The following is a 13,916-nucleotide window of genomic DNA, read 5'->3' on the forward strand; positions in this document are numbered from 1 at the left end:
TGAAACAATACCACCAATATCGAGACTATTCTTTATTTTCTTTATCTGTTCTGTGAATTTCTCAGCCGCTGCATCTGGTGGTTTGCATATTAGAATAATAACTAAGCTTATTTTTCCTATGTTCACGCCCAATACTTTTACCATCTCATTTGTAGTATTAAAGAGGTCCGAGCATACAAGGTCTTCTCTAATATACCGACCTTCTCCTCCATGTGATCTATTTACATTATCACATCTGTATGGATTATATTCTGCTATTCAGATCTCATTGTCCAAGAAATACCCTGCATGGGTTTCTGTGGAATCTCCAAATACTGCATTTGACTCAGCAAGGAGGCCATTTATGAACGGCACTTTGTTTTTTCCTCTTGCTTTTAGTCTTTGCATGCTGGCAAAGATGAATGAGATATTCTTTACCCAAGTACTACTTGGGGTACTTTTGCAAGGAGACTTTTAGCAGGTCCATTATGCATGGACATATCGGATTGGTTCTGCCCAGTACTGATTGTTGTGGGGGTTAAAGATCGCTTATGCGAGCAGTGAGGTGAAGATTCACTGTCATTATGAGTAATAATATATCGTAAAGTGTACATTTTCATTCCACTGTATAATTATATTTTATTGAAGTTTCGTTTAGAAACATTTCCATTAATTTAGCAAGTTGTAGGACTTGTGGTGTTTTAATATGAATTTAATATGTTAAAAACTTTGAATTGCAGACAACACCTATTTAATTTGAGTAACAACTGCTGAATATTAAATAACTTGTCGCGACCATATGTGAAATTTCGTAACAATTTAAACTGTTTATTTAACTATTTTATTCAGGTAAAATCTGTAAACAAAAACCCATTTGTGTTGTTTGCAATGGAAAATTTACCCAATTACAGCATACGTCTAGTTATTAACTGAAAATATTTTCACTTCGTAGGATTTTTCTTGAAGTTTGATATGCACGAGTTTGTCTTCTCTACAAATGAATATGATTTATTATTCACAAGTTTTCATCAGTATATATTAGTAAATCTTGACCCTTGGTGATGCATAAAAACAGCCATAAACGATTTATAACTATTTTTGTTGCATTTAAGTTATCAAAGTCCATGATGACCAAACGATACAACAGAAGATGGACAAACGATGACGTCTCAGACCGTCCTGGACCATTATCAAGTCGTATATCAACATACAACTTGATACTCGTCGTCCAGGACGGACCGAAAAGTCGTAGTTTGTATATTTTCTTATGTGTGGTTTGATCATCATAGTTTGAGCCACGTTATTGTGACTCATCATCTGGATAGAAGTCCATGCTTATTAGTCCGACGAATCACTAATATTGTGGCGCTTTCTTATCTTGAGGTTATCTTGAGATGATTTCGGGGCTTTTCAGTGTCCCCGCGGCCCGGTCCTCGACCAGGCCTCCACCCCCAGGAAGCAGCCCGTGACAGCTGACTAACACCCAGGTACCTATTTTACTGCTAGGTAACAGGGGCATAGTGTGAAAGAAACTCTGCCCATTGTTTCTCGCCGGCGCCTGGGATCGAACCCAGGACCACAGGATCACAAGTCCAGCGTGCTGTCCGCTCGGCCACTTTAATTTAGAGTACTGAAATTTTGACGCATTGGTCGTTATTGTTAAAATAAGAGTGGTAAAAATAAAGTATGAGAACAGGGTGTGCACAGAGCGATAGTACTGACTCTTCTTGCCGGATGCATATTGGTTGAGGATCCACTGGTGGTTGGAGCAGGTGTAGAGGTGGATCTCGGGGTGGTACTTGAGCTGCACGGGATGATCGTAGGGCAGCACGACAGTCCCAGCCGGACACAGGCTCGGGTCGTGCGTCTGTGTGGGTGACATAACCTCTCATCTCGCACTCACACTCAAATGGGGAATGTCAGATATGAATACGTAAAACAATCTACTAATTCAATTAAAAACATTAAATATGAATGAAAAAGATTATAACTATTTTGTTAATTTTCTCTAGCATTTTACAATAAACTTTTATTACTTATTTTCTGCTAACTTCAATTGAAATAACTCAATTGTGTTTGAGAGGTTGAGAGGTATCTGAGAATCTTTTATGCATCAGATTGACTCATTATACAACATTTTATCTAAAGTGCCTAAGACTGCAGCTGATCATTCGGATATTCATATTTATTATATAATTCAGCGAATGTCAATAAAAAGAAGAAATTATGAAAATGGAATTACAAAACGAAGTCTAAAAAATTAGCCATCATCTCTGCCCCAATCATGTCAAAATCGGTCACATACATGACACGTATAGGTGTCATGCAATTCACCAAACCTACGAAAAAGTATCAATAGCTGCATACCTCCTCACATCATGGGCACGAGGGTAGACCACAGGCTGGATTAACTTGATAGCCCTGTGGACAACCAGAAAGACAATCGCATTGGACCAGGGAACCACTCCGGATTTCCCAGAGTGCGTCTACTTACCCCGAAGCAGTAGCGCGCATGTAGCGACGTAAAGCTGCCACCAGACACAAAACATGATGCACCCTCGACTGAACCGACCAAGCATCAACAACTCACGGACCTCTGCGGAAACCAGCCGTCTCATTCTTTGCCAGAAACGAAGGAGAAGGCTGCAGCCTAACAAAACGACCCCCAGGCCCAAAGGAGCAGAAACCCCTGCGCCAGAGAGGAGCATGAAGCTTCTCAACCTGACCCCAACCGCTAGGACGTTGACCACCCCTTGAATTTGAATGACATGGAGGGCTAAGTCCCAAGAACTCGGCAGAAGAGCTATCCGAAGCGACCAGCCCCAAAGAGCCAAGGACCGCAGAGAGCCTTCCCGGTTGAGACAATGAACTACAGGAGAGCAGTCCGAATGGAGCAGAATCTCTGAGCCCCGAGGCAGCCGAATCCGCCACAGCGCCTGCCACACAACTGGAAACTCCTGCACCTTGCCGAGACTAATGGAAGGACGAATCCCAACTCTTCTGACAGCAACTGGTAGAAAAAACAGCCGAGAGACTAGGTGTCCATGAACACATCGAGCAAGGGAAGGGGAAGGCATCAAGGCACTGAATCCCTTAAAACCCGAAGAGGAAGCCAGAGATGAAGCAACTGATGCAGGGACCCCGTAGGTCGAATTTAGCTATCGCGAGAGCGGCGAAAGAGGCTGCTATGAAGATAACAAAGCAGCCTCCGAAACCAGACCCTGCCTAGTAGGATAACCAGCAAGGCAAAGCTCAGGCTCCTGCCCAGTTGCTCGAGGAATGGCCGAGTGACCCGGGTCCCCTTTGAAAACAGCGGAAGACGGAACTGCATTTTCCACCGACTGGAGGATGCAGCCCGAGAATTGCACACATGGCCAGCCAAGTCCAAACCCGAGATGGAACCAGATGGGACTTCCTCCAATTCACCAGGAATTCGAATCCAGTAAGCCGGGAAAGAACCACGTCCCTAGCGAGCAGACATGCAGATCGGCTGGGAGCCCAAACCAACCAGTCTTTGAGATAGGCCAGAATCCGAACCCCTAGCTGACAAAGACGGGCCACCATGACCCAAGTTAAATGGGTGAACACGCGATGTGCCAGATTCAAGCCGAATGGAAGGCAACGAAAGTGGTAAGCCTGACGCACGACTACAAAATCTAGCCAATACCTGAACCCTGGATGAACAGGAATGTACTTATACGCATCTTTGAGGTCCTGGGAGATCATTCAAGCGCCCGACTCGAGAAGAAGCCGATCTTGGAACAAAGTAGTCATCCGAGAGAAGCACAGAATCCAACGGGTCAGATGGGATAAGTCCAGAATTTCCCCGTCCCGTTTCGGAACCGGAAACAAGCAGGAAACCCACTTGAGAGACGAAGTCGTTTAGACCACGCCAAAGTGAACCCACTCCAAGATGACCTGACAGAGATGGGGAAGAAGCCTGCCCTTCCAGCCCTCAACCCCCGACTGGAGGAAGAGCCGCCCAACCCCACCAAAGGCCAGAAGAGACACGAAAAGCCCACGAATCGTGAGACCAAGCGTAGACAAATAGAGTCAGCCTCCACCTCAATCCTCGGAAGTCAACGGGGCGCCCCGCGACCTGAGAGAAGCCGACTTCCAAACAGAGCGACCACCACGCCGACCAGACGAATAAGGCTCCGCAGGGCGCACCGGCTCCGAACCTTTCACCAAAGGCTCACCTTGACCAACAGGCAGGATGGATGGTCGTCGTCACGAGGCAAAGGCAACAAACACCCCACAGCACCCCACAAGGCGAGACAGGGCTCGGAAGACACGTCCATGGTACCCCCGAGCCCTACGGGGATTTCCAGGGCTCGTAGGAAACATATGTCCTAAAGGAAGCCCAGGCACTGGGCTGGGGCAAAGCTAAGCCGGTATACCCTGTCTGCTGCAGGCAAACTGGCAATCCCCGGGGGCAACAGAGAAGGCCTACCAAACACAACCTAGGCTAACCTAATGGGAAGCTAGGCAGAGCGTCTTCAACAAAGAAGCAAGAATATGCTAAAAACCAATAAACAATAAGAACCCTGAAGCAACACACACGCAGACAAACTGGACCCCAGAGAGAAACCTCGGCCGTCTCTGTATGCAACCTGTGCTGACCGCAGTACCCCCTACCCAGCACAAATCTAACTCCATACCCGGGGCAAGATGGGAAGCCCAAGACCCCCGGCGAACTCCAAGGGCAAGAACACCACCAAGCGATGAAGGCCTCAACCGGGAGTGAGACTTTGAACGATCTAGGGAATGTAACCCTGAATCGCAAGGGAAGTACTTACAGGGTATCCAGGGAAGGGAATCCTAGGTGCATGCAGCCCAGTAAACTTGCTCACACACTACCAAGACGTTCTCATATGCTAGTGCTCAAACACCACAAAGCTGTCCTCATACCCTGGTGCTTACACACTACCAAGATGTCCTCATATCCCGGTGCTCACACACTACCAATATGCCCTCATACCCCGGTACTCACACAGTACCAAGATGTCCTCATTCCCCGTTGCTCACACACTACCAAGATGTCCTCATACCCCGGTGCTCACTGTTATGACTCCAGGTAGTCTGGAGAAACGAGTCTACCTGATGAGAGTTATTCTGCTTTCCGGACCAGAAATTAAGAGATTAGTGGGAGAAATATATGTATCAAACTTCAGTGAGTAATTTAATAAAACATGCAGAGAATGAGCATCTTTTCAGTGTTAGGGGGAAATAGGTTTCGACAGTTTGTGACGTTATGTGATGCTAGCGGACACCGTAACGCCACTTGAGTTGCTGCAGTCTTCAGAGGTGGACGTGCGTCTCAGTGTCTTAAGAATATAGAGGAATACTGCTCTGGATGAAGTGTTTGAGTAACGGCTACAGTGCATAACTGTTGAGGATGCTGCGAAGGGTACAATGCACGTTGCATCTCGGTATTTGTGAATATTTGGAGACGACCTGAAGCCTAGTGGTGGTCGTACCTGTGTGGAACTCTAAATTGGGATATCCTCAGGTGGAGGATGATAAGCAGGTGTCTTTGTGTGGAGGCTGCCAGGGGACTGTGTGAGCTCAATTCAGGAGCAGAAGAGCTGAGAGTCAGACATTAAGTGACTTTGTTGGATGTCTTAGAGTGACGCCATTGTTGGGAGCGCTGGAGCTGAGCGCCCTTACATTACAGATTCTGCGGTAAGCTTATTTATCATTTTTTCGTGATTGTCTGTGCTTGATTGTGTGGCCAGCGATCATGGCAAGTGTATATGCAAGTAGGATATATATTTTTATTATGACAAGAGCTAAAATAAGCAGTTAGATATAAGAGAACATGATGGAGGGAGGAGTGGTACATCCTCTCTCGTGGGAGGTCAAGGGATGACCGAGGGGCGGAGGTCCCCAGCGTTGCGACTGGGGGGGAGGCCTCAGCGTCGTGTCAAGACATGTTTCCAGTATGGACCCGCCCAAGACGGGGAAGTACCCACCACAGTTGGACGGCGCTGAGCGGCGTCGGAGGGTGATATTTAGTTCTAGGATATAGGTTTATTATTCATGTTTTGTTAGGAAATATTTTATTGGCATGGCACTGGAATTGTAGGTTTGTCTGGGAAGAAGTTAGCGTTCCCGCGGCCCAGTCCTTGGGGACGCTTAGCCTCGAAATCATTTCAAGATAACCTCAAGATCGTCGTATTTACAAATTTGTTCAGTATTGCTTGTATGGTTATCTTTAGTGATGACGATAACAGAAGATTAAACATAAGCGGAGCATAATATATCAAACTCAGCCACCTGTTAACAGCCACCTAACAAATTTACACTCCATTATCCTTTAGACCAAGATAGAACATCCAGCATACTGCATCAGCCAGTAAGCTACTATGGGCCCACTGGATCATGCAACAAACACCCTTACTTCACATCTTTCTCTGCTATATATTCGGCTGTTCCAGGTAAGCTGTATTCACATCTACTCTGAATAGGAAAATGTTGATAGGTTCAATGATACATTCCTTAGCATCTGGTCATAATACAATTGTAAAATGATCCATGGAAAAGTAAATTTTCCAACTTCCTTTTCAAGTGCTACAAGAAAAACTGCTTCCAAAGAATACTAAAAGATATTTTGGAAAAACAAAAAGCTTTCTATATATGAGGGGTACAACCTATATGAGGGTTGAATTTGTAGGGATCCATTACCCCGAATCGACGATATGCAGCATCCGGGGGAGCCTTGTAAGTAAGTAATTATCAAAAGAAGGCACCAAACCGGGAAGGCTATATAGCACCATCAAATCTGCGGAATAATCAGAGGGCGCTAAATATCACCAAGGATGCCAATACGAGAACAAAAACGCATAAGGCGAACGATATCAAAAGTATCTGAGTCACCAAGAATTCTATTGAGGGACAGGTGACCGCGAGGGGCGGTTTGAAAGCAAGACACACGTTCGTCCTGGAAGTCAGGACATTCAAGAGGGACATGCACGACCGTAAGAGGGACAATGCAATTAGGGCAATAAGGAGCAGGGCAGCGCTTCATCAAGTGACCATGGGTTAAGCGAGTATGGCCAATACGCAACCTTGCCAGAGCTGTTTCCCATCGCCGGTTACGGTGGTAGGAGGACGGCCACGAGGAAACAACACTTAGGAGTACGTAGTTTGTTACCAGTAACAGACGACCAAGAAGCCTGCCAACGGGTAAGGACGGAGGAATGGATAACCGGGTAAAAGTATGGAATAAAGTAAGGAATATGGAATACCTTTACGAGAGATGGGACAAGAGCGGACAGCTTCCTTGGCGGCAGCCTCCGCACGCTCATTTAAAGACACACCAATATGGCTGGGAACCCAACAAAACTCAACCGACTTAAATTTACTGTGAACAAGAAACAGCCAATGCTGGATCTCGACAACTACTGGATGAACCGGATTAAAGGACCCGAGAGCCATGAGGGCACAACGAGAGTCAACAACAACTACAAAGGAAGACTGACAACGAGAAAGCAGGAGACGAAGAGCATAGAGAATAGCATAAAGCTCCGCTGTAAAGATGCTAGTCTCCGGAGGTAAGCGACACATATAAGTGCGATCAGGAAAAACAACAGAGTAGCCAACACTGTCCGCAGACTTAGACCCATCAGTGAAGACAGAAACGAAGCGGGAGTGAGAAGAAAAGTGCTCAAGGAAAAGGCGTTTTAGAACCGTAGGCGGGGTAAAAGCTTTAGTGATGCGGGGGGAGCCTTGTGAGGCAGCCTCGTACACTCACATTGTCTTCTCTTAACACCCCCTATATAGTGTGTATTTTGTCATTTAATTTTATTTAAAACTTCATTACACAAAAAAGATTACAACATTGGTTACATGCAAGGTACAAAGCTAGTTGATTGTCACAGGTTGTCGAGTTCCTCCAGCTACTCGGATGACTAGCAGGAACCATGGACGCAGTGTGCACTTCCTCTATTGGATTGCCACTCTAAGGCGCTTAAAGAGGAAACTGGCGGCTCTAGGGTCTCTAGTGGTTTCAATTAGCTTAGAACCCAGCTTCTTCAAAAAAAAAAAAACTAGAAGCACTTTTTCCCCAGGCACCAATTGTCTCTGAGGCAATGGGAACAATATTGTAGTCCTGATCAACATCTCTATATTTACGAGACTGTATCTCGAAGGGTAACAACACCGCCTGGATGTGCAACACTGAAGTCAACGTAAGTATTTGCTAAAGTGGAAACGCACGTGTAGTCCCACACCAACTGTTTACGATTCTTCCAAGGGTTCACTTTTATCCCGTTTGGGTGACCGACAGGCTCGTCAGAGTTGCACGGCATTAGGTAACTAGGTTCTCTCTCTTCTGGACAACAGGCTGTGATAAGGCTCCTTTTAACAATGTCATTTATCTTGCTGTGTCTTACATGCCATTCCCCTGTGCTTTGGAAGAGCAGGCCAGGCCGTCTGTACCTGTCGATCACTGCATCGCCGAAAATTCACCTATATTCAGTGTTGATTGGGGCTGCGAGACGGAGAGCCTCAGCAATTCGGAGGGCCTGTGATTTGAGATGTGTGCCGGTTGCTAAGATTGGGGGTGCTAATAGGAAGTCACCTGCGTGGCGAGCGGCTACACCTCTAAGTCTGACAGTGTCATGTGGTTTTGTTGCAGATGCTTGGTCTACAATGTGGCCATCCCAGCTGGATTGCTTGTTAGCTTTAGTTGGTGATGGTTGGAGGGCAGGTCTTGTAAGAGAGAACCATTTGGCGGTGCAGTCTATAAAGCAGGGATCCCGTACCCCTACCTGTTGACCTAAATAATCTGGCAAATTTCCTTCACCAGATACTCAGATGCCACTGAAGAGGAAAGGAAGGCTGGTGCAGTAATTTGTGCTGCTGTGCATAGGCCGAGGCCCCCGAGTCTGACAGGAAGAGAGGCTTGTCTCTACTGAGTAACAGAGAAAGGTTGAGGGGTTTTCTAGCATTGCTTTCAGCAACCTGTCATACTCTTCTAAGTTGGTATTATTGAATGATAAATTTGAATTGAATAGTAAATTTCATCGTGAGCACCATTGTCTTCAGTCCTCTCATACATCCTCTTTAGGTCAGCGATCTTCTTACCAAGGACCTCGTCGATTGCCTTCCCTCCTAGATGGGCGCTTAGGAGTGTGCTGTCCTCAGGGATGGTTATATAGATATTAGGCAAAAAACATATAATGTATGTATGTATGTATATATATATATATATATATATATATATATATATATATATATATATATATATATATATATATATATATATATATATATATATATATATATATGTCGTAATGTCGTACCTAGTAGCCAGAACTCACTTCTCAGCCTACTATGCAAGGCCCGATTTGCCTAATAAGCCTAGTTTTCATGAATTAATGTTTTTTCGACTACCTAACCTACCTAACCTAACCTAACCTAACGTTTTCGGCTACCTAACCTAACCTAACCTATAAAGATAGGTTAGGTTAGGTTAGGTAGCGTTGGTTAGGTTCGGTCATATATTTACGTTAATTTTAACTCCAATAAAAAAAAATTGACCTCATACATAATGAAATGGGTAGCTTTATTATTTCATAAGAAAAAAATTAGAGAAAATATATTAATTCAGTAAAACTTGGCTTATTAGGCAAATCGGGCCTTGCATAGTAGGCTGAGAAGTGAGTTCTGGCTACTAGGTACGACATATATATATATATATATATATATATATATATATATATATATATATATATATATATATATATATATATGTCGTACCTAGTAGCCAGAACGCACTTCTCGGCCTACTGTGCAAGGCCCGATTTGCCAAATAAGCCAAGTTTCCTGAATTAATATATTTTCTCTAATTTTTTTCTTATGAAATGATAAAGCTATTCATTTCATTATGTATAAGGTCAATTTTTTTTATCGGAGTTAAAATTAACGTAGATATATGACCGAACCTAACCAACCCTACCTAACCTAACCTATCTTTATAGGTTAGGTTAGGTTAGGTAGCCGAAAAAGTTAGGTTAGGTTAGGTAGGTTAGGTAGTCAAAAAACAATTAATTCGTGAAAACTTGGCTTATTAGGCAAATCAGGCCTTGCATAGTAGGCTGAGAAGTGCGTTCTGGCTACTAGGTACGACATACATATATATATATATATATATATATATATATATATATATATATATATATATATATATATATATATATATATATATATATATATATATATATATATATATATATATATATATTGGTGTATACTGGCAGCAGGTTTTCTTTCAAACATGTTTCATTGAATATGACTGCATATTCTGTATTTATTATTTTCTGGTTTAGGGCTTCTATCCCTCTAACTATTTTCTTAGCATCAGGGCTTAATTGAAATAGGAGTTCTCCAAAACTCATTTTCGTACTTTTAAGGTGAAGAAAAGAAGTGATTTACTATAGAGTGTATTACACTTATTTGTATAATTTGCACGACGTTTCGAACCTCCATGGTTCATTCTCAAGTGAACAGATCTTACAATACTAGTTGATTTTATACCCGCATTAGGTCAGGTGATAATACAATGAAGGTGAAAACATGGGGGGATACATAAGGGATAAACATAGGGGCTGCAGAAGGCTTATTGGCCCATACGAGGCATCTCCTATCTAAACACAAAGATTAATCCAGTGTAATTGGCCTGTTATGTTGGACATTGTCTTCTGTGTTGGCATCGATATGTTCTTGTCTTGTCCTTACTCTCATGGTGGGTAGAGTAAATAGTTCCGTGATTTGGGTGTTCATGGTAGGTCGCTCTATTCTTATGTGAATGGCAATCCACTTTGGGATCAGACTGAGGACGACTAAGGTAGCGGAGCGAAGGATAGAGATCATGGCACAGCTCACAGCTCGAGAGGAGGCGACGGGAGAGGAGCCATCTCAAGAGGAGCCGTCCCGAGGAGAGCCGTCGCAAGGTGATCCGTCCCGACTAGAGCCACCCCAAGCGCCTACCAGTGTGGAGAGAATTCACAGTGAACATGGGAGCAGTGGAAGGTCCAGCTGTAGTAAGAGGAGCCTGCAACTGGAAATAATGAAGATGCAACTGGAAGCCCAGCTGCGACGAGAGGAAAGAGAAGCGCAAATGCAGCGAGAGGAACGTGCAGCTGAGCTGCAGCGAGAGGAGCGAGAAGCTCGGCTGAAGCGAGAAGAAGGAGAGAGACAACTGCGACTGGAGGAGATAAAGGCAAAGAAAGAAGTCGAATTGCGTCGCGTTGAGCGTGGTCTGCCCTCACCACCTGCACGGCGGGATGACCTCAAGGTAAGGGAACGTGACTTACCTACGTTCGAACCACAAGAAGCTGAGGCGTTTTTCGAACACTTTGAACGGATAGCAACTCTGAAGGAGTGACCAGAAGATGATTGGGCTGCTCTGGTCCAGGGCAGGTTGACTGGTGAGGCCCGGGAAGCCTAGAACATGCTGGACCTAGAGGAGTGTACTAGTTACGACGTGATTAAGAATGCGGTGCTCCACTCATTCCGGCTGACACTGGAGATGTACCGGAAGTGGTTCAGAGAGTGTAAGAGAGCGTCGGGAAAGACTTACGCCGAGACCGCCAGGGATATGGAACGGAAATTCCTACGATGGTTGAAGGCGGAGGAAGCGGAGTCGGCGGATGATATCAAACGACTGATAGTGATGGAGAAGTTTATGTCAGTGCTCCATCCTGAGTTGCGAGTAAGGGTGAGAGAAGCAGGTATTAAGGACCTGAAGGCTGCAGCGGACCGAGCCGACATGCTGGAGGAGGCACTACATCTCAGGAGGGAGGGGCCGCCCAGACACTCGCCTTACCCCAGGTCGGGAGGGAACTTTAGGAGTTCAGGAGGAGCGAGGACGGGTGGGGACTCTCCCAAGAGTAGGGTGCCCAATGAGGTAACCCAGTTCAAGAGCTCAAGAGACGCGGGAAGGAAGCCCCAAGCTGTGAGCAGTGGACCTAGCTCGGGAGCAAGTGCTGCAGTCCCGGACACGACGACAAGGAGTCCAAGGAGGACCCAGGGAACGTCTGCAAGTGGTACCGCCAGGGGGACTGGCGAGTGGCCACCCAGGGGAGGCAGCCGATGCTTCAACTGTGGTGTGAGAGGACATTATGCCCGCGAGTGTGAGGAGCACCAAAGGAATATAGGACTAATGTTGGAAGAGGAGAGAGTGTTTGTTCACACTCCATATTATAGTGGACCCAACGTGAATGGTTGGGAAATGAAGTTGGGTGAACATCCCTTCGTTTTCGGGGCCAACGTGAAGTTTGGAAAGTCAGACCCAGTGGAGGTGGCCGTTCTTCGAGATACGGGTGCTGACATGAGTATGGTAACCAGGAGTATTCTCCCCAAGGAATTTAATGATTCACCTGTGGGAGTGGTGAGGATACGCAGTGTGGGGGAGGAATACAGGTTGTCACTTCACGAAGTACAGCTGATTGCCGACTGCGGAGTCGAGAAAGCTATAGTAGCTGTAGCCCCTAAGTTACCCCTAGAGCATGTACAGATGGTGCTGGGTAATGACCTCGGAGGAGGCAGGATACAACCCGATTGGGCCAGGAGTGCCTATGTTGCAAGCGGCGGTACAACCCTGCCAGGTGAGGTATCGGTCGTTCCAGATGGTAGTGAGGAAGCCGACTTCGCCAGGGGAAACGTCGCCAGAGACGACGACAACGAGGGCGAGAGTGCAGAGAGGTCGTCGGAGGTTGTGGAAAACCCCGACGGGGACCTCCGACTAAGCCTGACGATGCGTGTGGAGGAGTGGCGAGGAGCAGCTGTACAAACGCCTGGGGCGGTGAAGAGGCTGCAGACCGCACTCCCTCCACACAGAAACGTGAATAAAGTAAGCTCAGTGGATGAGCGAACGGCGGTGAGGGGCAGAGTGGAGGAGCCACGACATAGTGCACCCTATGCCAGCCAGATGAATAGTGGTAGGTGCAAGATGAACCACCGTGGTGAGGTGAGCCACAGGGAGGTGGATGAGCCCAACCACGAACCGAAGAAGACGTCTACAGGGAAGAGAATCTTATGGAGGAGTGAAGATGTTAGTCGGGAACGAAGGAGCGAATGGTATAGGAAGGGCAATACGAAGAAAGCAGAGAATAGGTACACCCAGGGTAGGCGCCAGTCTAACCAGAGGGGCATTGGGCCATCGCAAAAGCCTAGTGTGGAAGAGAGGAAGCTGCTGGATGGAGTACAGGTTACAAGTGCCACTGTGAGGAGACAACGCACCTATGGGAGAAGAGGAACCGAGAAGAGAGAAGATTGGCGAAGAGGAGATCATGAGAGGAAACATGGAGTACCTGTAGGACGCAGTGGAAGTGCAAGACTATCTCGGAGTGCACGACGCGGTGGAGGCGCTGCATGCACTGAATCTTACAGTGGTAACGAGCCGTGGGAGTACACTCGTAACCACGGAGAGAGGATTTCTTATAGGTGTTCAGGGAACACCCATCACACCCGTTCCTATGCGAGGTGGAGATATAATGAGGCAAGTGACTGGCAAGGTGGTACAAGCCACGTCACCAACTGGAGGAGTGACACTTCAGGAACGGAGGGAGCAAGAGTATAGGTTGCCCTCTTGAGTGCTGCTCTTCCGATATGACTTATTTTAAGGGGAGGGGTATGTTACGGTGCCCTCTCCTATTTCTTTCGTTTGCCGGCTTAAAGAGTCATATCAGCTCTCCCTACTGATTCTCTGAGGTTCAGGGAGTCTAATGACATATGTGGCGACCAGACCGGCTGCCAGTTAAGGGAGAACGTTACATTATAAGTTGTGAATAAGGGGAAATTGGCGCCCTGATATAAAATGAAAGAGTATCCCCTAATGCAGATATAATAACCCAGCTGGCGACCTTGTTAAGAAGAAGATAGAGAACAGGCGGGAAAAGTGTTCCTGCAACCTTTTTGTCTGGCAGGCA

This window comes from Procambarus clarkii, chromosome 30, assembly GCF_040958095.1.
Source record: "Procambarus clarkii isolate CNS0578487 chromosome 30, FALCON_Pclarkii_2.0, whole genome shotgun sequence".
In the NCBI taxonomy this organism is placed as follows: Eukaryota; Metazoa; Arthropoda; class Malacostraca; order Decapoda; family Cambaridae; genus Procambarus; species Procambarus clarkii.